The following is a 27,012-nucleotide window of genomic DNA, read 5'->3' as shown; positions in this document are numbered from 1 at the left end:
TGGGGTTCACAGGGGTTCCGGTGGGGGGTTGCCGTGAATTGCGGGAGGTGGGGGGTCACGGGGGGTGCCGTGAATCGCAGGAGGGGGGTTGCGGGGGGGGGTGTGACGCGAATCGCCACAAGAAAAAATCAACACAGAAAGGTCAACACATGTAAATGTTGACATAAGTGTGCCACTTCATTGGTGTCCATGTCGACACATGACAATGAATATGAAAAAATTAAAAAAATTAAAAATAAATCTTCAAAAACTCATGTCAACCTTTTTCATTGTCGACCATAGCCATGTCAGTGTTTTGCATGTGCCATTTAATCGTGGGGCTGCTGCAAATTGCGGGGGGGTGCCGCGAATCGCGGGAGGGGGATCGCAGGGGGGGTGCCGCCAATCGTGCAAGGGGGGGTCGCGGGGGGGTTCTTTTTGCCGCGAATCGCGGGAGGGAGGTCGCGGGGGGGGGGGTGTTTTTTCCGCGAATCGGGGGGGGGGGGGTCACGGGGGAGGGTTTGCCGCGATTCGCGGGAGGTCGCGGGGTGGTGGTTATGCCGCGAATTGCGGGAGGGGTCGTGGGGGGGTTCTTTTTGCAGCGAATCGCGGGAGGGGGGGTCGCGGGGGTGTTTTTGCTGCGAATCGCGGTAGGGGGGGTCGCGGGGGGGCGGGTGTTTTTGCTGCGAATCGCGGGAGGGGGGGGGCGCGCGGGGGGGGGGAGGTTTTGCCGCAAATCGCGGGAGGGGGGCGCTCACCTGGTGGCTGTGGAGTAGCAGTGCTGTTCAACATGGGAAGGCAGTGGGTGTCTGGCACTGTCTGTGGGCTCACTGGGCTGGTTCTCTGTCACATACCTCCCAGGGTTGGGATCATTTGGTCTATTGCATTATGGTCGAAAGTCATTAGGTCGAATCCATTAGGTCGACATGCTAAAAGGTCGACATGACTCTAGGTCGACATGGGAAAAGGTCGACATGATTCTAGGTCGAAAGGTCATTAGTTCGACAGGTCATTAGTTCGACAAGGTCATTAGTTCGACATTGTCTATGTCGACATTCACAAGGTCGACATGGGGTTTTTCACTGTTTTTTTACCTGAATGTCAACACAGTCGACATGGACACAGTTTAAAGTGCACGGCATCCCCTCGCATCGCTCGCTGCGCTCGCAATGCGTCGGCACACTATTTTATTCTCCCACCACGCCCTAGTGGATGGTAGGGCATGAAATACCGCCTGTCGGCACATGTTGGCTCAAAAAACAGTGAAAAACTCCATGTCGACCTTGTGAATGTCGACATAGACAATGTCGAACTAATGACCTTGTCGAACTAATGACCTGTCGAACTAATGACCTTTCGACCTAGAATCATGTCGACCTTTTCCCATGTCGACCTAGAGTCATGTCGACCTTTTAGCATGTCGACCTAATGGATTCGACCTAATGACTGTCGACCATAATGCAGTAGACCAAATGACCGCATCCCACCTCCCAACATGACCCTCTCCAGGAGGGACACAATGCTCTGTTTCTAGACTTCCCCTTAATGTATGATTGCCATCACCTGTTTTAAACAGGTTAATTTCTCAGAAAGGTGTTCAGCACAGATGAAGGCAATCACACATTAAGAGGAAAGTCCAGGAACAGAGCGTTATAGACACAGACACCCACTTTGAGTGACAGATGTAGCCAAATATATAGGAGACTAGGTGATTCATCGCGCCCTACGGGCGCTCTTCACACCGGCGTAAGGGGCTACGCCCCTTAATTTGTGAACATTTGTATTGTGAGAAATATGGTTAGAATTGTATGAAAGATGCCCTGTATTGCAGCTTCTGGCAGTGGGTGAGGGTCCAGCGTGGCAGCACAGGAGTACCGGACGGTGGCCCTGAGTCAGTGTCTCCTCCTACTGGGTGGGAGTTAGGGTGCATGAGAGCAGGAGGCTGGGATATGAGGCATGATAGGGTTATGTGGGCAACACAGCGTCAGCGATTACCCAGTGGTGGAAGTTACGGTTCAGAAGAGCAGGAAGCTGGGTAGTGATAGGGGTGTGTGGGCATACGGGGGACTAAAGAGGGTGGTGGACACTGTGGAGCTTCTGCCAGTGGGTGAGGGTCCAGCGTGGCAGCACAGAAATACAGGAGTCAGTGTCTCCTCCGACTGGGTGGGAGTTAGGGTGCATGAGAGCAGGAGGCTGGGCGGTAAAGCATGATAGGGGAATGTGGGCAACACAGGGTGAGGGGGTCTCCACTGGCGGAAGTTACGGGGCAGGAGAACAGGAGGCAGGGCAGTGTCCTCCCACATTGATGGCAAAAGTATTCAACATCGGCCATAAACCATTGATTATTTGAAAATCATTGATGGTCGATGGGCATCCCTAGAACTGGAGGAGGGTGGGGGGACAGTATGCAGCTCCCGGCAGTGGGTGAGCGTCTCCTCCCACTGGGAGGGAGTGAGCGTGCATGAGAGCAGGAGGCTGTATAATAGTGGTATGTGGGCAAGACATTGATAAAAGTTGTGGCGCTGGTGCAGAGGGCAGTGGGGAAACCTGCAGTGCGGCAGCCAGGGCCGGATTTCCCACCTAGGGGCGGTACCTGCTTGTGGTGGTACAGGATCCCCCATTGTCACAGGAGTACGTGAAATGCGGGAGCGGGGGCCGCGGTGGTCTGCTGGGGGGTGGAATTGCCGGAAGGGGGTCTGGGGGGTCTGCAAATTGCGGGAGGGGGGGTGGTGTGTGGGGATCCGCGGTTAGCGGGAGGGGGCGGGGGTCCGCAAATCGTGGGCAGGGGCGTGGGGGGGCTTGAATCGTGGGAAGGGGGTCCGCAAATTGCGGGAGGGGGGTTGTCGGGGTTAGTGAATTGCGGGAGGGGGGGTTGCGGAGGTCCGTGAATTGCGGGAGGGGCGCGTGGGGTGCCGTGAGTCAAGGGGGGGTGGTGCGGGGGTCCGTGAATCACGGGAGGGGTCATGAATCGCAGTAGGGGGGGGTCGTGGGGGGGCTGCGAATCGCAGGAGGGGGGGTGTGGGGGGTTGCCGTGAATTGCATGAGGGGGGCGTGAATCAAGGGAGGTTGGGCGCAGGGAGGTGGTGCGGGGGTCCGTGAATCGCGGGAGGGGGCATGAATCGCGGGAGGGGGGGTCGTGGGGGGTTGCGAAGCGCAGGAAGGGGGGTGTGGGGGGTGCCGTGAATTGCGTGAGGGGGGCATGAATCGCGGGAGGTGGGGTCCCCGAATGTGTGAATTAGGGGGCGGTCGCAAATCGCGAGAAGTGCCAAAAGGGCCCGCAAATCGTGGGAAGGGGGCGCTACGGGGGTTCCGTGAATCGCGGGAGGGGGCGGCGCGAATTGCGGGAGGGGGGTCGCAAATCACAGTAGGGGGGGGGGTGCCGTGAATCGCGGGAGGGGGGGTCGCGGGGGGCCCTTTTAATGCCGGGAGGGGGGGTCGCAGGGGTCCGGTGAATCGCGGGAGGGGAGGATGCAGGGGTCCTGCGAATCGCGGGAGGGAGGGGTCGCTGGGGTCCCGCGATTTGCGGGAGGGTCGCGGGGGGCCCGCGTTTCGCGGGAGGGGGTGGTCGCGGAGGTCCAGCGAATCGCGGGAGGGGGTGGTCGGGTCTGGGACGGAAATTAGACAGCACTTACATCGACAGCCATTACATCGACACCATTAGTTCGACAGCTCAATAGGTCGACATGGTTTTAGGTCGACATACCATTAGGTCGACGTGTCATTATGTCGACAGCTCATTAGGTCGACAGCTCATTAGGTCGACAGCTCATTAGGTCGACATGTTGTGAGGTCGACACTGCCATTAGGTCGACAGAGTCTATGTCGACAGTCAAAAGGTCGACATGGGTTTTTTCACTGTTTTTTTTTTGCCCGAAATTGTCACGACCCTAGTCGGCGATTCCCCAGATACGACAATCTGAGTATCCCGGCCACGTGACACTTTCACTGGGTACCCCAAGCGTGTGCGTATTTCACCACGATTCCGCTTGCTACCAATCAAAGTAAACTTTTGGACTTAGTCCGCGACAGCTTTGATTCTGCCGACACACCAAATTATGAGTTACAGGGTAGCGCCCTGGCAAATTCGTCAGAGGCTTGGGCTGGAAAACAGCAGATACCAGAACTAATTATGACTTTTTAATTAAGTGAAAACACTACAAGGCTTACAGTATATTACAGAACATACGTTACAAGATATATGATTAATAGGTAAGTCAAACGTAAAAACAGTTTCAAAATAAAACAAAATGGGAATAAAGAAACAAACCACTTCAAGGACACACAGCATGAAGCAGGGTTTGGAGTGGAAATCTCTCCGGATACTGGATCATTTCAGAGACAGGTATCGGACCCGTATCATCCCAAGGAAAATGAACAAAATGTCTTGTGAGACACACACTTTTAAGATTTTCAAAACACACACAATCACAGCCCCCACCTCAGGAATTTCCCTGTCCAGGGGTTTCCCTAGGATATAACCAGGGGCTGGCTAATTGACTTCCCTTTTGAAGATGAGCAATGTAGCCATTCAATCACCCCCCTGGGCCTCCTAATTCTTATCTCAAATAAGGTGTCATTCTAGAGTTATAAGGGAATTGCTTTCCTGACATCTCTCTGGTCTGGGAAGACATTTGCCAGAGACCCTGGACTTCAGTACAAGTTTTATAGATGCAGGGGGGAAGGAGATAACCTCCTGTTGAGGTTTCAAACAGATGAGCAAGGGTTGTTGGAATAACCTTATTACCCACATAAAAATACAGGATGAGTAGATTGCACACCATATCAGAAACAGTATTGTAAACAGAGCATGGACTTCAAAGGAAGGAGATCCCATCTGCCTTCCTGCTTCACCCCCCAGTCCTCCCAACCATCCAGGGCAAAGGCAGGTCACTTTCTCCATTACATTTACCATTAGGGCAGAATGGCGTGGTACAATTACGCTCCTTCTGGCGTAAAAATGGCGGTCGCTCATGACAAGATGGCATCCAATCATGACACCTCCCCCTTTAAAGATCAGCATGGGAGCAGTGGCCAAACCAGCCACAGTATCCCATGCTGAGCCCTGACACTTGTCAGCGCCCTGCCCGACAGACTGCTGCAGTTTCCAGGTTAGGACCAGCGCTATGGGCGGGGTCTCCGAACTACCGGATTCTTGCTCCTCTTCCAGGAGACAGCAAGCTGCGGGCAAACAGGTGTACCTGCCCAAGCCATCTGTGGGCACACTGATACAGTGGAAGCTGTGTCCCCTTGTGCCATCCTTGCTGGCAAGGACACAGCCCACCCCAGCTGTGCGTTGGACTCCTGGGCATAGATTCTCACCTGCAGCCGGCAGTTCCGTTTGCCATCCTGGGGTCAGAACCAACCTCTTCTGCCACACCCCACACGGGCATTCCCCTGAGGTATAGGCATTCCAGAGCCTCGGCTTGGCTGGGGCAGCCTTAAGAGGACTGTGGGACAATGCTATCAGGTGTTGTAATGTACCTTTACATGACATGAGGTTAACAACAATAAATATGATACAAATCATATGAGCTAGGGCCTTTCCTGTGTTTACCTCAGCACTATATACAGTGGGACAGGTAATCCTGTCACCTTCCAAGAATCTCTTGTCCTGCTCTCTTGCCTGAGCTGATTCACCCCCCCTCCCTTTCACTGGGGGGGAGGTACACTCCCTCAAAGCCTTTGTGTGTGTGAATTGTGAAGGGGGGCAGGTTTCTGCAGGGGGGGAAACCAACAGGTCATTGTCCCCTGTGTTGGAAACATCCAATTCCAGCCTTTCAGAGGTTAATGGAGCTGAGTTTATCTGTGCTCCTTGGGCCCTCAGACCCTCCTGGTTACACACAGCACTTGCCACTGGCTCTATTACTGAAGCAACCCTCTCACTATACCCATGTGTATCTTTCACACTTCCCAGGTACGGGGCAGCCGCAGTGGGAGGCGGCTCACCTGGCATTTGCAGGCTTGCAGCCTCCATGGCTGTGGTTTGGTCACAGAATCTCTCCGTGATTGGAGGGGACCCCTTCTGGGTTCCTGTGTTCGTCAATATCTCCCTGGGGAACCATACCCGGGAGAATATGGGGACAAGGACATCGACCACTTTGTCGGCCCTAATGGATAAAAGGGCTACAGCTTCTGGGTAATGGGTGGCGTAATCTACCCCTATTGAAATGTACTCTGTTCTGGAGCTACTGGGCATTGCAAGGGGCCCTACCATATCTACAGCCACCCGCTCAAAGTGTTCTGATACCACGGGGAAAGAAATGAGGGGGGCCTTGCCCACATCCCCAGGCTTCCCCACTATCTGACAGGTATGGCAGGTCCGACAGTACCAGTCCACCTCTTTCATCATACCTGGCCAGTGGAACTTAGGCAGGCGAGCCCCGGTCTTTTTAACCGTAAGGTGTCCAGAGAGGGGAATTTCATGAGCTACCTTAAGCAGACCCTCCCTATACCTTTGGGGTATGACCAGGTGACGTTCCGTAACTTGCCCTGGTGGAGTGTTGTGGACTCCATACTCTCTATGCAAACAACCATTCTCCCAGTACAGCCTGGGAGTACCCTGGGAGCCATCTGACTCCTCAGCTGCTGCTGCAGCCCTGAGACTCGTTATCAATTCAGTTTTGAAAGATCCACTTTCTATTGAGCCCTCAGGGTGTGCAGGGACCTCCTGCTGTGTGACTGTGTCCTGACAAGAAGAAGGGGGGTCTGTGGGGGAAGCTGCAGCAAGGGACACTCTCTCCCTATTTTGGGAGCGAGTAGTGACTACAGCTGCCCACACAGACCCTCCCCTATCTGACCGGTCTGCAGTGCACACAGGACCCACCGGGTCACTTATTATACTTGGTACCACATTTCCCACAGTAGTGCAAGACATCACATTGTCAACATTAACATCAATCTCATAACCTGGGAAGGCATCCTGCACTACCTGCAAATTAGCCTGTGCATCTTCCACAACACATGGGACCCATCCTGCTGGCTTACAATTGGCCAGTGGTAAAACCTCTATAGCCTCAGGTCCCTGGGGAAGAATAGGGTTAGCTTCTAGCACCGCAACCTGAATGACATCACCAGCAGCACTCCTACCATTGGTGAGTGAGGGTGTCTCATTCCCAAGTAGATTAGGGCATTCGTTTAACCCCACAAACTGGCAAGGATTACCCACTATACCTGTCTTTAACTCACCCTCCCTTACCTCTACAGAAGGTACGGCATTATCACAGATCATCCCAGGAGTTTCACAAGAAATCACAACATTGCAATGTTCAGCATGGTTACATACTACCTGAGATGCATCATATGGTTCAGAAGGGTCAGCGACAGTGTGGACAATATTGACAGATATGTGTGGAGTGAATAAAAGTCCCACATCAGTAGTCCCACACACATTTGTGTGCATACAGTCAGAAAGTCCCATTCCTCTTTCTGACATTGTCCCTTCCCTGCATACTTTCACTATGCAGCCAGCCTCTTCCGGGAACAAATCTGGAGCAACGGGTGGGAACATGCTGCTCACATCTTCCAGCAGTTTAAACTGGGCCTTGTGATGTGAGGTCTCCGGAGCAGGTTCCATGACGACTGTAGTAGGCAGAGTTACCTTGTCCTGGTAGGGCATTCCTGGTGAGAGCAAGCTGCTGACATCCTCAGCTTCTGCTTCTCCCAGCAGTTTAAACTGGGACTTTGCTTCCAGAGCTGGTAACAGCAGCTGTTCTAGGCGATGCCACTCCGCATCTACCCGGCGGCACTGATCTCTCCAAAATGGGGTATCCAGCTTTCTCCAAGCAGCGACCTCCTGCTGCGCGAATTGGTAACATTCTCCCAGCTCTCTCAGCAGCACCTCAGGAGATGCAGATGGACCCCAGACACGAAATGCTGCACGATACTGGCTGAAGGCATTGCACTCATCGTCCCTGGCCTGGGTGAGCTGCGTGATCATCTCCCCACGAGTATGGTGGTGGCAGGAGATACCTTGCAGCTGGCATTCTTCCGTTAGTTCCTCTGTGCTCATTAGGGTAAACACATCATCATCATCCTCTGGGTCAATATACCCACTGGACTCCTCCGGTACCATAGGGGATTGGTACTCCGCAGCCTCTGTGACTGCCATGCACCCTCCAGTCTCCCTGGTACTAGCAGATATGCCAGACCCCTGAGTAAAGTCCAGGTCCAGCTGGTTATCCACAACCAAGCCGGCATTTACTTTGCTCTCCCTGTGTGTTTCAAAGACAGGGAAATCCTTGTGACGCAGTCCATTGAAATTTGCATCCACTGTCACAGGCTGCCAGCTGAGCTTAGCTAGTTCCAGCTGAAGCTTGCGATCTGCTGCTTCCTTTGCAGCAGTGGACTCCCTTTTATTAAACTGCATTATCAGTTTCAGCACCACGGCATTATCTGGCTCTTTCACATACTTCAGAGCCTCTTGCATATACAGATCCAAGGCAGAGCAGTAATTGGAGGCATCCAATCCACGGTTTGTGGGGCCTGCAATCTTCATTGTCCGCTTCTCCTCTTCCTCTGTTCTGGAACCAGAATGATTCCCAACCTCAGACCTGGAATCCGCTTGATTCCCCCCAGCTACCTGCTGGTCCGCATCTCTGAGGACTTGGATCATCTGTTCCCTGGTCTGCCCCTTGGCAGGCTCCACTCGGTTGATACCAGAGACCACATCACGATCCAACTTCACACTATTAATTTCCGCAGAAAGTAAAAGTTCAGTACGAAGTCCACCTCCTGCTACCTCAGTAGCCCTGGCTGGTGAACTCTCACGCACAAGTCCGCCATCGTGATGCTCTGTATCTTCCTCCATAGAGTCACAGGTCAATCTCCACTTAATCTGTGCCTCCTTATAAGTAGCTGCCATTCTGCTGCAGTTACTTCTCCAAAATAATAAAACAGGGATGGGGAACAGAAAATGCTTTTACAGTGACTTACACTACTACATAAGCCTTGAGTTTTGGTATCTGGTGAAATGTATTCACTTAAGTTATCCAAATAAAAACAAAAATTGCTTTTTGAAATATCCCACCGCTGCCACCAGTTTGTCACGACCCTAGTCGGCGATTCCCCAGATACGACAATCTGAGTATCCCGGCCACGTGACACTTTCACTGGGTACCCCAAGCGTGTGCGTATTTCACCACGATTCCGCTTGCCACCAATCAAAGTAAACTTTTGGACTTAGTCCGCGACAGCTTTGATTCTGCCGACACACCAAATTATGAGTTACAGGGTAGCGCCCTGGCAAATTCGTCAGAGGCTTGGGCTGGAAAACAGCAGATACCAGAACTAATTATGACTTTTTAATTAAGTGAAAACACTACAAGGCTTACAGTATATTACAGAACATACGTTACAAGATATATGATTAATAGGTAAGTCAAACGTAAAAACAGTTTCAAAATAAAACAAAATGGGAATAAAGAAACAAACCACTTCAAGGACACACAGCATGAAGCAGGGTTTGGAGTGGAAATCTCTCCGGATACTGGATCATTTCAGAGACAGGTATCGGACCCGTATCATCCCAAGGAAAATGAACAAAATGTCTTGTGAGACACACACTTTTAAGATTTTCAAAACACACACAATCACAGCCCCCACCTCAGGAATTTCCCTGTCCAGGGGTTTCCCTAGGATATAACCAGGGGCTGGCTAATTGACTTCCCTTTTGAAGATGAGCAATGTAGCCATTCAATCACCCCCCTGGGCCTCCTAATTCTTATCTCAAATAAGGTGTCATTCTAGAGTTATAAGGGAATTGCTTTCCTGACATCTCTCTGGTCTGGGAAGACATTTGCCAGAGACCCTGGACTTCAGTACAAGTTTTATAGATGCAGGGGGGAAGGAGATAACCTCCTGTTGAGGTTTCAAACAGATGAGCAAGGGTTGTTGGAATAACCTTATTACCCACATAAAAATACAGGATGAGTAGATTGCACACCATATCAGAAACAGTATTGTAAACAGAGCATGGACTTCAAAGGAAGGAGATCCCATCTGCCTTCCTGCTTCACCCCCCAGTCCTCCCAACCATCCAGGGCAAAGGCAGGTCACTTTCTCCATTACATTTACCATTAGGGCAGAATGGCGTGGTACAATTACGCTCCTTCTGGCGTAAAAATGGCGGTCGCTCATGACAAGATGGCATCCAATCATGACAGAAATGACGACACAGTCGACATGGACAAAGTTTGAAGTGTACCGCAGCCGCTCGCTATGCTTCGGGCACGGTGCCTCGCTGCGCTCGGCACACTATTTTATTCTCCCACCACGCCCTAGTGGATAGTAGGGCATGAAATACCGCCTGTCGGCACATGTCGGCTCAATAAACAGTGAAAAAACCCATGTCGACCTTTTGACTGTCGACATAGACACTGTCGACCTAATGGCAGTGTCGACCTAATGAGCTGTCGACCTAATGAGCTGTCGACCTAATGAGCTGTCGACCTAATGACATGTCGACCTAATGGTATGTCGACCTAAAACCATGTTGACCTATTGAGCTGTCGAACTAATGGTGTCGATGTAATGGCTGTCGATGTAAGTGCTGTCTAACAATAGTCCGGATACCGGGGTGGTCGCGGGGGTCCCGCGAATCGCGGGAGGGGGGTCGCAGCAGAGGGTAGGGATGTGCAGGAGTAATGGTGGATGGTGGCTGTGGAGTAATGGTGGATGGTGGGCGTGTACTGTAGCCCTGGCTGGGCGGGGGGAGGTGATGTCAAGGGGGTGGAACGTCAGACACATGAAAGTGAAACTGTCCTACACAGGAACGTTCTCCACAGGGGTTGAGTGACAGATCTGGCTAAATATATAAGAGATATCTATATATATACGGTCGTGTCTATGTGCTCTATAAGGAACACCACACATGATCAGCTTGCTGAAATCCCACGTCCCCGCATCCCACATCTCTCCTGCAGCGCGGAAACAACAGCCAGCGCCTGTACCCGGCCCTCCGTAAAGTGGAAAGTTTAATTACAGAGAGCAGGATTTCATCACACGCAGTGTGTACACTACACAGATGGGGGGGGGCTTTACACCCGATAATTGTCATATTGCATTCTCAGCAAAAAAGAATTTACATTCCCCCAAGTGTAACAAAAATCACATGCAGGTACAAGGACCCCCAGGGCGCTACTGCACATGTGCAGCACCCATTGTCAAGGAGGGTTCTGGATGATCCCTCACCCAGTCACTTTTACATAGGACCCCTCATTCCCAATTGTACCCCCATTTAGTTTAGAGATTATTTTTCTTAATTAGAATCGCCGCTTATAACTCCTAGATAATACGCATGTTGTGGTTTGATGTTACACCTCGTTCACTGCGCATCTTAATCTCGGGTTGTTGCCGGGTGCAGTGTAAAAGGACCAAACCTTATAACCCGGGTCGACCAACCCAGCAATCTGACGCAGGTTATAAGAAGGGTTAATCCCCTGTCGCCCTGTGTATAACGGGCAACCCGGGTTTTAGTGTGAAAGGGTCGGACCCGTCCGACCCAACTTTGCGATCTAAAAAATGGTGTTAGTAGGGTTTAATGACACATACTGTATAACGATGTACGGTCACTCGGTCAACAAGGGGAAGGTGGAAAAGCATTAGGTCGACATGACTGAATGTCGAGATAAGGTTAGGTCGACAGGGTCATTATGTCGACACATGTATTAGATCGAAATGGGGAAGGTCGACAGTCAAAAGGTCGACATGGGGTTTTTCACCTTTTTTTATAGCCGACATGTGCCGACAGGAGGTATTTCATGCCCTACCATCCACTAGGTGTGGAGGGAGAATAGAATACTTTGCCGAGTGTAGGGAGGCACCGTGCCCGAAGAATGGCGAGAGCAGCGAGTCATGTGAGGGGACGCGGTGCTAAGTTACGGTGTCCATGTCGACATTCAGGTTAAAAAAATTTGGAAAACCCCATGTCAACCTTTGGACTATTGACCTTCCCCATGTCGACCTAATGCTTGTGTCGACATCATGACCCTGTCGACCGAACCCCATGTTAATCTTCAGTCATGTCGACCTTCAGTGGTTGAATTAATGCTTGTCCTATGGTCCACACCTTGTATACCTGTACAAGTGACTACTAAGCTCAGCCTCCCCCTGTGTGCAGAATGTGCCCTCACTGGTATCTGAGTGACAGCTCCCCCTGTATGCAGGATGTGACCTCACTGGTATCTTAGTGACAACTCCCCTCCCCCTGTGTGCAGAATGTGGCCCCACTGGTATCTGAGTGACAGCTCCCCCTCCCCCTGTGTGCAGAATGTGACCTCACTGGTATCTGAGTGACAGCTCCCCTCCCCCTGTGTGCAGAATGTGACCTCACTGGTATCTGAGTGGCAGCTCCCCCTCCCCCTGTGTGCAGGATGTGACCTCACTGGTATCTGAGTGACAGCTCAGCCGCACCCTGTGTGCAGAATGTGACCTCACTGGTATCTGAGTGACAGCTCCCCCTCCCCCTGTGTGCAGGATGTGACCTCACTGGTATCTGAGTGGCAGCTCCCCCTCCCCCTGTGTGCAGGATGTGACCTCACTGGTATCTGAGTGACAGCTCCCCCTCCCCCTGTGTGCAGAATGTGACCTCACTGGTATCTGAGTGTCAGACTTTCACTTTCATTTCTCCCTCCTGCTGCCAGCAATGGAGTCTGCTGATCTGAGACAGGAGCTGGACTGTTCCATCTGCCTGAGCATTTATACAGATCCTGTAACCCTGAGATGTGGCCACAACTTCTGCCGGGTCTGTATTGATCATGTGCTGGATACACAGGAGGGGGCTGGAGTTTATAGCTGTCCTGAGTGCAGAGCAGAGTGTCAGGAGCGTCCTGCACTGATACGGAACATTACTCTGTGTAACATAGTGGGGAGGCTCCTGTCTGCTCGGCCAGATCAGGAGGAGACCGGGATCTGCTGCACTTACTGGCCCTTATTCTGATTGATGCGGACTTTACCGCGTTCTTACGGATCGCGTCTTTACGGCGTCTGCGCATGCGTGGAGAACGCTACGCGCATGTGCCACGCCTTGACTCGGTACCAGTTCGGACAAAGCCCGTCCAAAACTGGTCACCGCAATCAGTCGGGAAATAGGGGCGTATTATGGGCGTCATGCGGAATGACACATGGGCGTAGTTTCAAAGTGGGCAAAACGGGGCGGAAATATGGGCGGACACGGGGGAGTACACTTATGTTGGGGGGCGTACATTCGGAAACCACTCCGAATGCACGCGAGCAAAAAGGGCTGAAATGTGCGGTGTCCACAAGTGTACTATTGCTTTGCGGACACCACTCGTTCATGCGGTAGGCGAACGTACGCCTAATGACTACAACCATTAACACCTGAACCCAATACAATCTACTCCTTTACTCATTACTCACTAATAGGACGCTTGTCAGTGCTTTAATTGAAACCATTGCTGCTTCAAGGAAACCTTAGTAATCCCCCACATATGCTGTACTTGTCCCACACTTAAAAACTGCTAACAATTGACATGACAGAATATTAATACTAGCAATACACATGTGTATTCGACATGTACTCATGAAACCACACATTTTGGGTAAAGTAAACACATTTATTTATATTCATGTCACACTCAATGCCACTGTCATGCAATGACCATAAAATTAAACATCAAAACTATAAACAACATGCCAGGAATGCAGCAAAATAAATAATAATAAAACACAAATATAATAGCACACAGATGGACTCCAGCACCTCCTATGTGCCACTGCACATGTAGCCAGTGGGAAATGAGGAGGCTGCTGGCCCTTCTACAGCAGGGCAAGCTGCACCTGACCATTCAACAGCAGGGCACCCTACACCTGGCCCTTCTGCAGCAGGCCAACCTGCAGCTGGCTCATATGCACCATCAGCAGACTCATTTGGAACACAACCGGGGACTTCACCAGATAGTACCATGGCCATCACTTCAAGTACAGCTGACAGTAATGCCAGGCACAAGAGGGCAACAGGGGAACCACAAAGGACATATGAAGCAAGGGCTCATCTGGTTCCCCTCAGCACGTGATTGGACACAAGAAGCTGACACACACAGCACAATGGAAGATTTGGGAACACATAACGGTAGAGATTAATGCGGCCACAAGTTCATTTCCGACCACGTTTGGCCTTGGTAGGCTCCTTGGCCTGTGCAGCAGCTCTTCGGGGACGCCCAGATGCTGGGGCAGGTGGAGCAGATGATGTGGAGGGGTTGGCTGGTCTACCCCTCCTGCCAGCAGGGAGTGTTTCCGCTGGTAATGCACCAGAAACGGATGACATTAGGACCCTGTTGCTGGTAACCAGCTCCACCATAAGCTCATTATGGTGGAGGAGGAGATCATTTTGGCGGGTGGCTTGCTCGGCCAGCACCTGAGCACTTGCAGCCATGGCCTGATGTGACTCAGCCATGGCCTGCATGCTCCCAGCGATGGACTGCTGGGTGCTGACCAAGCTCGCCAGGATCTCCTCGGTCCTACGCATCCGTTCTGATGCCAAATCTCCCTGCTGGTTGATGTCCACAAGCACCTGGGCCAAGGTGGCCAAATCGGCTTGGCCCGATGCCTGCTGCTGCACAGGCCTACCTCTGGGGCCAGGTGGCACGGACTCCTCCACCTCCTGAGCAGAGTCCTCACCAAGCGGTGGGGTGTCTGTGGGAAAAGATAAACACAATTAGGAGACATTCTACGATAATTACTTGCACAAGTTTATGGCATGACCAATATTTACCTTCCAGAAAAGACGCAAACACTTCAGCTGGGGCCTCGCTATCCATCGTGCTCACCCCCCTGATCTCCTCAACTGAGATACAGCTCTCCGCCATCTCCTCCAGGGGGGTGAGCTCTAGCCCTGATGGCATGGGGCCGGCCCCAGATGTCTGGCTGTGTTCCCACCGCTTGGTCATCTTCCTCTTCAGGTTGGTTTTGAAGTCCTGCCACCTGCAATGTAAGTTGACATATTAATACATGTCACTCCCAATGTTAGCTGTTGCAGCCATTGCTATGTGCTACATCTTACAACATGTGATTAATGTCCCATATATAATATTACATGCAACTATGATATCAACCGTTACAATACACATTCACAATCACCCTACTCTGACTCTCAAGGAAATAACATGGCAATAATGTATGTGTATCGTAACAACCTCATGTGCCATTTGCAAAATGCATATAAGCATCAATTAAATCATTACTTGGCTATTACTGGGCACATGTATGACAAAACAACTTGCCTCTTCTTCACATGGTCCGTCTCACGAACTTGTGGCGCAACTGCATTAATCTCTGCCGTTATCTGTTCCCAAATCTTCCATCGGCGTGTGTGTGTCAGCTTCTCGGATGGGCACTCTATCCAATCACGTGCTCGGGGAACCAGGATGGCCAGCTCCTGTGCTTCATATGCCTTGTTTTTTTTTGGTGGTTCGGCTGTTGCACTGGCTCGCCCCTTGCTACGTCCCTGGCCACGCCCCCTGGCACCAGTCGCTGCACTTGAAGTGCTGGCCATGGTACTACCTTGTGAAGTCCCCTGTTGTGTTCCAAACAAATCTGCTGATGGTGCAGATGAGCCAGCTGCAGGTTGGGCTGCTGCAGAAGGGCCAGGTGTTGGTTGCTCTGCTGTCGAATGGTCATGTGCAGCTTGGCCTGCTGTAGAAGGGCCAGCAGCCTCCTCATTACCCACTGCCTGCATGTGCAGTGGCACATAGGTGGTGCTGGAGTCCAGCTGGGCAAAAAGTTGCTGGAGCTCTGGGTCTAACTCTGGTTGGGAGCCAGACATGTTAGCAACAACATTGTCACCCTGTAATACACCTTTTTATACTGTTTGAGTATCCTGTTTGGCGGACATCAGCGGCAGCTGCGTTCCGTGCGTGAGCGTACGTCGCTGTTCTTTCGCGCCGCATACGGTGGCGGAAATTCCATTGTGGAAAACCTGGCGAAAGTTCTAAATGAAATACTGGTCACCAATGCTAACATTGCATAGAATCTTCTGATACACCTGTGACTATTGCTCAATACACATGCTATTTGCTAGCATTACATGACATTTCATTCATGACTACTGTGGTATTGTGGCGTTTTAGTGCAAGCTAAAAGTAGCCCATTCCCTTAGAGAATCCAGGCCACAAGTCATGCAATACTCATCTCTACTGTTATAGACCACACATGTGAGAGCCCTATAAATAATGTCTTCCTGCTAGAATCATTTGTCTTCAGATCTGGACTTGTCAGGGTCTAAGGTAAGCTCTTCCATGCTCCTTGTAGATATGATATCCATTAACAATGTAAGTGTATGAAGGTATGCACCATTGCCTCACTGCCTACAGATTGTTGGGCCAGCAAAGTGTGTGTATCATTATTGCAACATGTCACATGTTCACTATTTCACTCACAGGTCTTAAACCTGTGTGGGTTCATCTATTGCAGGACAACATGTCCCAGCAATAGATGAAATGTCTCATAGTACATGAAGTTGGCAAAAAATGCTGACACCTTTATCTGTGTGTTTTGGACGGTGTGTATTGAGTTCATATTATTGTGTCATCATTATAGAGTCAAATGGATCTGCGTGATTACACGGGGCGGCCATCAATTGTACGTATAGAAGGCTACAAATCAGTTTGTAGTGGGATATGGCCATTATGTGCATAGGTGCATCAGTATTTATGTTCATTTCTTTATAGGTTGCAGAAGCTATTCTGCGCTACATGGAGAGGAGGCTAAGGGCACTTGCGGCTCTCCCCACTCGTCGCCCAAGGAGGCCAGGACGTGCTAGAATCTATCGCACACGGGTGACTCTGTTTGCTATGCCCGATGATGAGGTACTTACTAGGTACCGGTTACCCCCAAATGTAATTCTGGATCTGCTCAACCTAATTCAGAGCGATTTGGAACCTCTACACGGGATCACGACAGCAATTCCGCCTCACACACAGCTGCTGGCGGTGTTGCATTTCTGCGCCTCAGGATCGTTCCAACAAGTAGTGGCAGTACTTGCTGGAATATCTCAGCCGGCCTTCTGCCGAATCCTGAGGCGTGTGACGTCGGCCATGTTCAGGCGCAAGGGGCACTTCATGGCCATGACATTTTCCCCCGAGACCCTGCGCAGAAGCCAGCACGCCTTCCAACAAATTGCTGGCTTCCCTAATGTGATAGGGGCTGTGGATGGCACCCATGTACCATTTGTGCCTCCATCTCGAAGTGAGAAGATATATAGGAACCGCAAATTGTTCCACTCACTGAACGTGATGGTGGTATGTGGCCCATCCATGGAAATTCTCGCCTTCAACTCGAAGTTTCCCGGAAGTGCCCATGACTCGCATGTCATCCGACAAACCGGGATATGGCAAAGACTACAAGAGCTGGAAGGCCGTGATGCGTGGGTTCTGGGTGACTCCGGTTACCCATGTACGCCCTGGCTACTTACGCCGTACAGCTACCCAGCACCGGGCCCACAGGAGGCATTCAATGTGGCGCATGTTGCCACCAGGCAAGTGGTGGAGCGCTCAATTGGCCTTTTAAAAGGTCGATTTAGAGTGCTCCACCGCACTGGTGGTGACTTGCAATATGCGCCTGAAATGGTGTCGAGGATCGTGGGCCTGTGTGTATTTTTGCATAACATTGCTGTGCGGCGTGAGATACCCTTTGAGGAGTGGGAGGTACCATCTGAGCCGCAAGATCCGCCCATGCGCCCATCCCGCGCCCCTGAATGCCGGAGGGGATACCAGCTGCGGGACTCTGTGGCGCAAAGATATTTCAGGTACATGTTATTGAGTTGACATAACACACCCATTTTAGTCACAATCACCCCTTCAAATAAGTCCAGTGTGTTAGTTGTCAGTGTTACAAACCGACCATTAGCCAGCCTGCCCTCCTAATGCCAAAGAAATAGGAGATATTTAGCATATGTGTTTGGTTTTGGGGGAAGTTCAATATAGGTGGGAATTATTATACCTTGGACAAGGCATCTAATGTGTTTGTTATATCTTCATTATTGTAGTTGATACTATCCCTGATGACTGGTGAGTACATTGATTTATTCTATAATGTGTAGGGGATTATTTCCTGTGTTGATGTATGATTTGTTTGCATATATATATATATATATATATATGATGTTGGAATTTATGCACATGTTTCAACATTTCAAGGAGCATGCAGCCAGGCAGCCAGGCAGGCAGGCAGGCAGGCAGGCAGGCAGGCAGGCAGGGCTGCTGTATAATGCTGGTTTCCGGATACCTGCAAGTGTGTGTATGTGTCTTTTACACATAAATGTACGCATACACATATATGCATAGAGTAAGTAATGCTAACTACAGCTATGCGTTGCTAAGCTATAGCACGCGTTGCTTGGCGGAGCGCGGGCTCATTGGATTTGCTAAGTGCATACACACTGTGTTTTATATATATCAGATTTGTTCATTGCCATACATCAACACTACGGTTTTGAAGGCATGCGAATTTGTCACCATTTGTGTTGGCGCAGAGACGCTGTTAATGTAAAAATGAACAATAAAGTTATTAACACAAATAACTGTGATCAACCAATGCCACCACCTGATTGGTTGATAGATGCCATTGTCAACATGGCGGAGACACGGAGGGCAGAACCCTTCACGCATGAGGAGCTGCGAGTTCTTGTCTCCGTCATGGAGACAAGGCTGGGCCGTGCGGGGCCCTTCATAACCAACCGCCATAAGCGGAGGGCCTACGCTGCGGCAGGGCGCCGGATTTACGCCCGCACTCGGGTGCGTAGGTCCCTCGGGCAGCTGGAGAGGCGGTGGTCCGACCTCCGCAGGCGCCAGCCCCAGCTGCTCACACAACTAAGGGGCGAAATTGCGGAATGTGAGTATTTTAGCTATGAAATTTCGCACTTACAACATAGCATATATAAGCAATAAAATGTGTCTCATGATAAGTGGGTGTCCATGGGTTTAAAAGTCCATAGACCAGTGGTTCCCAAACTGTGTGCCGTGGCTCCCTGGGGTGCCTCGGGACACATGCAGGGGTGCCGCGGCTTGGTGGTCCAGGACCAACTCAAACTATTAATGGTTAATTATTTAGGAGCAAAACCAGTGCTGGTGGCTGCCAATCATAGAATGTGTACAAACAGAAGCAAATCCTGCCCTTTACCACATAACTGCCTCTAAGAATCGCATATAAACCCAATCTAATTCATTTTTTTTGGACCTAGGGGTGCCGTGAAAAAAATTCTGATTCTCTAGGGTGCCGTGAATCAAAAAAGATTGGGAACCTCTGCCATAGACTGTTATGTGTGCTTCTTCCTGGTTAACATGCAGTCATGAGGCTTTTATATGTAATGCCATAGCATTGAGGATTCTGATGCATACAATGTGCCCGATCTAATATGTGTTACACATTGATAAATGCCTGGGTTGTAATGTGGGAACAAATTACTAACCATCACATAATAATTTGAATGACACACTTTGGAGTCCATTAACAGTAAGGAGCTACTTTCCTGCATCGTTTGTCATCATTATCACCCTTCCATGTATGTCTTGTTTTGGATTAATAAATGTGCCCCAATGAGCCAACATTGACCATGATGTTTTTTTCTACCACACAGCACGAGCCCGAGCCCGACAGGCCCGTGAACAGGCGGAGGCAGGCCTGGCCCAGGACGAGGGCCAACACCCCGAGGAGGAGGTGCCGGCAAGGGTGGAGGAGGAGGAAGTTGGCCAGGAGCAAATGGTGGAGGAGGAGGTGGAGGAGGAGTTTGTGGCGGAGGAGGAGGTGTTGGTGGCGGAGGAGGAGGAGGAGGAGGAGGAGGTGGTGGTGGTGGTGGAGGAGGAGTTGGAGGAGGAGGTGGAGGAGGAGGTGGAGGAGGAGGTGGAGGAGGAGGTGGAGGAGGAGGTGGAGGAGGAGGTGGAGGAGGAGTTGCAGGAGGAGGATGTTGTGCCCGAGGAGATGGCGGAGGAGGGGGCTGAGGATGCCACAGTTGCCCCGGACACCTCCAATTCAGAGGGGGAGGAGGCGTGCCAGGCACCGGAGTCGGCGCAGATCGGTATGTTGACATAATGCATAATTCATGAAGTAGTTGTACTGGTATTTGTTTTTTAGCACTGTTGATTACAAATTTTGGGCCCATACTAATCATATAGACCCCAAAGTGGGTAGCTACAGATACAGGTACGGGTTAGATGGGGTGTCCAAGGCATCCCTTTCATCCAGGACACCTCTGAATTACACAGGTTTGTGGGATGGGTTGGAGGTCCATTTTGACTGCCACATAACCGTTGTAGTTAAACAGGATCCTGGAGTAAAGGGATGAGTGGATCATTTGTGGCTTAAATTCACCTGCTGCAAGCGTGGATTATGACCCATCAAATAGTGGAATCTATATTGTTGGTGAATGTTATTTATAAACTCTAGGATGTATGCTATAAATGGAGTATGGCCCGGCCTACCTTGGAATGGAGTCAGAAGTTGCCAGTGTCCCAGGAGCCTCCTCTACCTAAACACCCCCTGTACTTCAGTTTTTTTTTTGCCCGTCACAGAATTGTAGGTTGGTTTAGACAGAATTATGATTTTGAGGATGTGTACTGTGCATTCCTTACATTTGCATAACTCCCATGCCACGAACCATCACTGAACTTATAGACTGAGCAGATTGTGACAAGTTCTTATTGACGGAGCCCATGACCTGCTTGTCATTGGTTAGTCATGGGTGGGTTGTGACTGAGAAGAAACAATATGACTGTTATGTCTTCTGCAGAGTAAAGTGTATAGGCCACAAAATACAGTATGTAGTAAATAACTTAGCATGTATGTATATATGTGTCATATCTATTTATCTATGTGTGTCTCTATCTCTCTACATCATGGGTCCTCAAAGTGCGGCCCTCCAGATGTTGTGAAACTACAAATCCCGCCATGCCTTGCCACAGTTTTAACACTTCCTTATAGCCAAACTGTGGCAAGGCATGCTGGGATTTGTAGTTTCCCAACATCTGGAGGGCCGCAGTTTGAGGACCCATGCTCTACATAGATATATATATATATATATATATATACACACATGTCACCTAGCATTTGTGCAATTTATGTCGCAGTATGTGAAATGTATGCAAGAATAACATGACTAATTGTTGCCCCTTTGACATGCCCACAGATGACACCACACCGGCAGATGAGGGTGTGCATGGGGCCCTCCGGCGACTTGAGCACCATCTGCGGCTGGCGCAAGCCGACCTGCAGGACCTCAAGGACCAGCTTCTTTAATTTTGATTTTTATATTTTTTAAATTATGTTAATTGTGGCATTAATAAAATTGTTTATGCAAGTTCACAGTTGTTGGTTTTATTTGCACTTTAAATAGTATATGTGTAGATTGATTATAATCTTTTACACAGGGTGTAATACAAAGCATTGCACTTACATTGCTGTAAGGGTTAATGTGTGCTATGCATGTGTTAGGCATGCTTGTAAGGATATATTGGAATCTAATTGATTCCAATTCCAAATAAGCAGTTTTTTATGAGGATAGGTAATTGAATAAGTGGGTCATGTGATGTCTTGCAGAAGATACTTCATAGTGGGTTGTTTGGCGTAAATCCTCCGCTTACGGGCGGTAGCACCGCTTGGCTCCCGTTCGGATGCGGTATTCCCGAGCATACTCTGTAATACTCTGTAATACCGTGCCGAATCGGAGTGTTTCTCCCGCACACGCATGGTTTGTATGTCGTCCGTAAACACGCCCTGTTCTTAAAGAGTGAGTCCGTCCGAATGCGGAGGACCCGTGGGCGTTTCTACGGACGATGGCCGCACGCGGCAAAACACCGTGGCGTGCGGACCGCTCCGTAAGAATGCGGGAATATCCGCACAGATCAGAATAAGGGCCACTGTGTGGACTCTACTGTACCTGCTGCTAAGTCCTGTCTGCTGTGTGAGGCTTCTCTGTGTCATAAACACCTGAGAGTACACAGCAAGTCAGCAGAACACGTCTTATGTGACCCCACCACTGCCCTGGGGAACAGGAAATGCTCCGTCCATAAGAAGGTCCTGGAGTATTACTGCATTGAGGATGGTGCCTGTATTTGTGTGTCCTGTAGACTCGATGGAGAACATCGGGGACACCTGGTGGAGATGCTGGATGAGGCCTCTGAGAAGAAGAAGGAGAAGCTGAGGAATGTTCTGCAGAAACTGACCACAAAGAGAGCGGAGACTGAGAAAAGAGTCCAGAGTCTGCAGGAGCGCAGGAGAGAAGAACAGGGAAAAGCAGCAGGTGTAACAGAGACAGTCACAGCCCTGTTTAGTGACATCAGGAGACAGCTGGAAGACCTGGAGAAGAGAGTCCTGAGTGAGATCTCCAGGCAGGAACAGCGCGTTTCACTCCCCATCTCTGATCTGATCCAGCAGCTGGAAATAAAGAAGGACGAGCTGTCCGGGAAGATGCGTCACATTGAGGAGCTGTGTAACATGTCGGACCCAGTGACTGTCTTACAGGAACCGGACACAGGGGACTTGTATAATAGTAGAGACAGAAAGAGACGGTATACACAGGTCCATGGTGCAGGAGGTCTGGATGTAAGTTCCCTCTCAGGGAAATTACGCACATTATCTGATATAATAAAAGGTATAAATACAGGGATCTATGTGCAGGAAGCTACAGACCTATTACTGGATGTAGCCACAGCTGGTGATTTTATACAGATATCAGGTGACAGGAAATCTGCATCCGGGTCACATATATATCAGAATCACCCAGTAACACCAGAGAGATTTGAGTATCATCAGGTAATAAGCACCAGGGGATTCTCCTCAGGGCGACATTGCTGGGAGGTGGATGTCAGTAAGTCAGATTACTGGAGGGTGGGGATGTGTTATCCCAGTATAGACAGGAGAGACCAGTCAGACATTGGTAATAATAACAAGTCCTGGTGTCTGTGTAGGTGGGATAATCAGTACTCAGTGATACATGACAGGACAGAGATCCGGTTATATGGCAATACCCCCTGTGACAGAGTGAGGATATACCTGGATTATGAGGCAGGACAGATGTCCTTTTATTCTCTGTGTGACCCAATCAGACACTTACACACCTACACTGCCGCCCTCACTGAGCCCCTCCATGCTGCATTATGTGTATGGGACGGGTGTATAACTATATCTGGGGGAGTCAGTGCTCCCCAGTAAGGGGATATGGTCACTAGGTCGACAAGCATTAGGTCAATACCCCTAGTTCAACATGCAGGACGGTCGACATGGGTTAGATCGACAGGTCATTAGGTCAACATGGGCAAGGTCAACAGTCAAAAAGGTTGACATGGGGATTTTCACTGTTTTCGGTACCGACATCTGCTGACAGACGGTATTTCATGCCCTAACATCTACTATGGCATGGATGGAGAATAAAATAGTGTTGCCTGAAGCACGGTAAGCGCAGCAAGTGGACTTTTTTAGTGCCCACGTGTCGACATTCGGGACAAAAAAAGTGAAAAACCCAATGTCGACTTTTTGACTGTCCAACTTCCTCATGTTGACCTAATGCTTGTGTCGACCTAATGACCTGCCAACCTAACCCATGTCACCCTTCAATCATGTCGATCTTCAGTCATGTCAACCTAGTTGCTGCCCATACTCTATGTCAGTTATTCGCACATTAGCACAGGGGGGAAACTTGACTTGTTCAAGGAGAAAACAATAACATAAATCCGTGGGTGTCGTTACAGCGGATCCACTGGGTATATATATATATATATATATATATATATATATATATATATATATATATAACCCGCAATGGGAAGGTGTTTAGCAGAGTGTTGATTGGAGGCTAAGCGCGGTTTGGTCCTTATACTGAGTAGCATACATTGCTCTCAGTGTCAGACCCTTTCACACCCACAGAGATAACGCAAGCATTGGTGCCAATGTAGAACCGGTGCTAGCGCTTCCTCTCTCCTGCGGAGACAGAGTATGGGGGGGGGGGTTGGGGGCGTGACCGGGCATTCCCGCACAAATTAATGAAATCAAGAGGTGATATAAACTGCGCAGTTACAATCAGTCAATAAATATAAAAGATAGTAAAGATAATTGAATATGTATTTTCTGGTTCATTAAATCCCAGATATGTGCAGGAATATATAACAGTACAGTACTTTTTTGGTCTTTTCTTTGCCTGTTTTTTGTATATACTGTATGTTGGCAACTATATGTAAAAATGGCATTAAGTGGAATATAGTCTAATATTTGGCCGTGACAGTTGTCTGCATTTTTGTTTAATGATTGTGCCCAATTCAGACCTGCAAACATACAGCCCAGCGAGCAGGTAAAGGCCGTCCCACGCCGCCCCGCTTGAGGTGAAATCCCACCCATGCAGGCACGGATACAGAGGGTGGCGAATGGGGCGATCACCCCCACCCTAGGCTATAAAACACCTGCTGTCAGCCAGGACACACAAACACTCCTCCCTCCCTGTCCATGGCCGGCTGCTAGGTTCTGTCAGTGGAGTCAGCTCCCAGGCGCTACCTCCTCCCTCCCTGTCCATGGCCGGCTGCTAGGTTCTGTCAGTGGAGTCAGCTCCCAGGCGCTACCTCCTCCCTCCCTGTCCATGGCCGGCTGCTAGGTTCTGTCAGTGGAGTCAGCTCCCAGACGCTACCTCCTCCCTCCCTGTCCTTGGCCGGCTGCTAGGTTCTGTCAGTGGAGGGAGCTCCCAGGCGCTACCTCCTCCCTCCCTGTCCCTGGCCGGCTGCTAGGTTCTGTCAGTATAGTGAGCTCCCAGGCGCTACCTCCTCCCTCCCTGTCCCTGGCCGGCTGCTAGGTTCTGTCAGTGGAGGGAGCTCCCAGGCGCTACCTCCTCCCTCCCTGTCCCTGACCGGCTGCTAGGTTCTGTCAGTGGAGGGAGCTCCCAGGCGCTACCTCCTCCCTCCCTGTCCCTGACCGGCTGCTAGGCTCTGTCAGTGGAGGGAGCTCCCAGGCGCTACCTCCTCCCTCCCTGTCCCTGACCGGCTGCTAGGTTCTGTCAGTGGAGGGAGCTCCCAGGCGCTACCTCCTCCCTCCCTGTCCCAGGCCGGCTGCTAGGTTCTGTCAGTGGAGTGAGCTCCCAGGCGCTACCTCCTCCCTCTCTGTCCCTGGCCGGCTGCTAGGTTCTGTCAGTGGAGTGAGCTCCCAGGCGCTACCTCCTCCCTCCCTGTCCCAGGCCGGCTGCTAGGTTCTGTCAGTGTAGTGAGCTCCCAGGCGCTACCTCCTCCCTCTCTGTCCCTGTCCGGCTGCTAGGTTCTGTCAGTGGAGGGAGCTCCCAGGCGCTACCTCCTCCCTCCCTGTCCCTGGCCGGCTGCTAGGTTCTGACAGTGTAGTGAGCTCCCAGGCGCTACCTCCTCCCTCTCTGTCCCTGGCCGGCTGCTAGGTTCTGTCAGTGGAGGGAGCTCCCAGGCGCTACCTCCTCCCTCTCTGTCCCTGGCCGGCTGCTAGGTTCTGTCAGTGGAGGGAGCTCCCAGGCGCTACCTCCTCCCTCCCTGTCCCTGGCCGGCTGCTAGGTTCTGACAGTGTAGTGAGCTCCCAGGCGCTACCTCCTCCCTCTCTGTCCCTGGCCGGCTGCTAGGTTTTGTCAGTGGAGGGAGCTCCCAGGCGCTACCTCCTCCCTCTCTGTCCCTGGCCGGCTGCTAGGTTCTGTCAGTGGAGTGAGCTCCCAGACGCAGGTCTCATTAGATGCCTCTACTGCAGGTAATCCGCATAGTTTGTTGATTGACACTGCTGTCATCCTCTTAGCATCTCCAGTCCACAGTGCTGATAAGAGGAGGTCCAGGAACTCGGGAAGGTGGCCAGCACGGTAACAATACTTTGCATAACACTAAAACGGCTTCAACATTCTCCTGGGATACGGTCATTGGGCCACCAGCATGATGGTCGACACCATTAGGTCGACATGCATTTAGGTCTACATGACTTAAGGTCGACTTGGGTTAGGTCGACCTAGTCATTAGGTCAACATGGGAAAAATCGACAGGGTCATTAGCTCGACATGGGGCTTTTTACTGATTTTTGAGCCGACGTGCCGACAGGCGGTATTTCATGCACTACCATCCACTAGGGCGTGGGGGGAGAATAAAATAGTGTTCCGAGCGCAGCAAGCCATGCGAGGGGACGCGGTGCTATGCTTTAGTGTTTATGTTGACACTGTTGACATTCCGGTTTAGAAAAAACAACACGTCGACCTTTTCAATGTCTACCTTAACTCATGTTGACCTAAATGCATGTCGACCATAATCCACTTGGAGAACATAGAGCTTACTGTGTGTGTGTATAGGTACACACGCTGGCTTCTAAATGATAGTGCAGCATATTGGCACAAGCGCTTAGCCCAGTGGTTCCCAAACTTTTTTGAATCACGGCACCCTAGAGCATCAAAATGTTTTCAAGGCACCCCTAGGCCAAATGTTTCTTATCGAGAAATTTAGAGAAAAATAAAAAAGATTAATTAAGTGCATTGTGTGTATATGTCACAGTTATCTGGTAAAGGACAGGATTTGCTTCTGTCTGTCCACATATGTTATGATTGGCAGCCACAAGCACTAGTTTTACCTGTTACAATGATCATAAATAATATGAATTGATCTTGGTCCACCAACCCAAGGCACCCCTGCCAGTGTCCCGAGGCACCCCAGGGAGCCTAGGCACACAGTTTGGGAACCACTGGCTTAGCCACTCTCACAAGCCTTACATTCTATGGACATACCACACCCATAGAGCCCGGCATTTCATCCATTTATAGACACAAGCGAATATTAATTATATACAGAACTAGGTGATTCATCGCGCCCTACGGGCGCTCTTCACACCGTCGTAAGGGGCTGCGCTCCCTTAATTTGTGAACGTTTGTATTGTGAGACATATGGTTAGAATTGTATGACAGATGCCTGTATTGCAACTTGAGTTATAGGTGAAATGTGTTAAATAGAGAGCATATGATGTGGAAGGGGGTGTGTATTGTTTTGTTTAATTAAAAAGCGGTTACAGAGTAAGATGTGCATTGATAGTGTGGATGGTACAGTGACATTTGTGGGTGGGGGGGGC

General features: G+C 50.4%; 1 protein-coding gene across 1 annotated transcript in view; it reads right to left on the bottom strand.

The window, feature by feature from the left end:
* TMEM178B (transmembrane protein 178B) overlaps positions 1 to 27,012 on the bottom strand; it is a 291,738-nt gene that overhangs the window by 191,778 nt on the left and 72,948 nt on the right. The window lies entirely within an intron of this gene.

The sequence above is a fragment of the Crinia signifera genome, chromosome 4 (assembly GCF_055691185.1).
Source record: "Crinia signifera chromosome 4, ASM5569118v1, whole genome shotgun sequence".
In the NCBI taxonomy this organism is placed as follows: domain Eukaryota; kingdom Metazoa; phylum Chordata; class Amphibia; order Anura; family Myobatrachidae; genus Crinia; species Crinia signifera.
Note: the sequence above shows the minus strand (reverse complement) of the source record. Positions and strands in the feature narration are given on the sequence as shown.